Below are 1,273 nucleotides of genomic sequence, written 5' to 3'. Positions count from 1 at the left end.
ATATACATCGTATGCAGGTGCTGCTGAAATGTTGCTACTTAGAAATCGAATTTCACAATTGGAAAGCTGCAATCATCTCTTTTGTCGTAATGTTTTGTTTTCAACCGACCCTCATTGTCAATTTCTAGATGTAAGTCAAGATATGAGGCCGACTTAGATGTGTCGGTTGTATCCTTTATATCTAGTTCAATTGGATAGATGCGTTCAACATAGTAGCCAAACTTTGAATTATTTAGTGAAAGAACATCATCTATATAGCGGAAAGTAGAGTTTAAGAATATTGCTAACTTCCTATCTTTCTTCCTAGATGCAACGACGAACCAAATTGTTTCTGACCTGTTTGTATTGAAAGTGGTCAGACCCTTCCGGATACCATCAATTGATAATCACTTGTAATTAACAAATGCTGATTTTTATTTTCAGTTTCATTCTAATATTATTAGAATATTTTGGGATAATCTACAATTGTATAGGTAAAAGCATATGTATAAACAGCTAAAATTAACTTCCAAGACCATACACTTAATAATCAAATAATAATTAACGACAACCCATGCTTCGGAAATTGTGATAATGTTTGATGAATTCATAAAAAAAGGAAGCAAAAGATACCAAAGGAACATTCAAACTCATAAGTCGAAAATATATTGACAACATCATGGCTAAAAATGAAGAGCTGAACAGACAGAAAGATGGTACACAAAACACAACTCAAGAATGGGCAACACGAACCCGACCAAAAACCAGGAGTGTTCTCAGCTGATCCTACTTCACATGCAAATAAAATACAACAGAAAAAGAGTTATACATATTTTTACGAACTCAAAGAAAGTAAGATTTATGTTCTCATACATCTAACCTAACTATTAAATAATTCCAAATAAAAGAATTAAATTAAGCATACATTATTTAAACTTTTAAAAAAACTGTCAGATATGACTTGTTTACTTCTTGAACACCTCATAAAGATAATTTCATTACTATATTTAACATAAAAACAAAACTGTCACAAAATACATCAGTAGATCGTACAAACTGTTAAAACACATAATATGTCTATAAAGACGTAAAACGAAAGTTGTTATGAATAATTTGTGTTATGATTTGTATTGCAGAGTCATTGACGTATACACCATATATCTCCTAAAATATAACCTCTGTATAAACTATCTAAAAAATACAATGCACAATCACGATGGTAGTTTGAAACCGGGTACATGTTAGTACACAGGATACAAAGAAAAGCAAAAAAAAAACGTGACTGATCGGCATC

This window comes from Mytilus edulis, chromosome 1 (assembly GCF_963676685.1).
Source record: "Mytilus edulis chromosome 1, xbMytEdul2.2, whole genome shotgun sequence".
Lineage (NCBI taxonomy): Eukaryota > Metazoa > Mollusca > Bivalvia > Mytilida > Mytilidae > Mytilus > Mytilus edulis.
Note: the sequence above shows the minus strand (reverse complement) of the source record.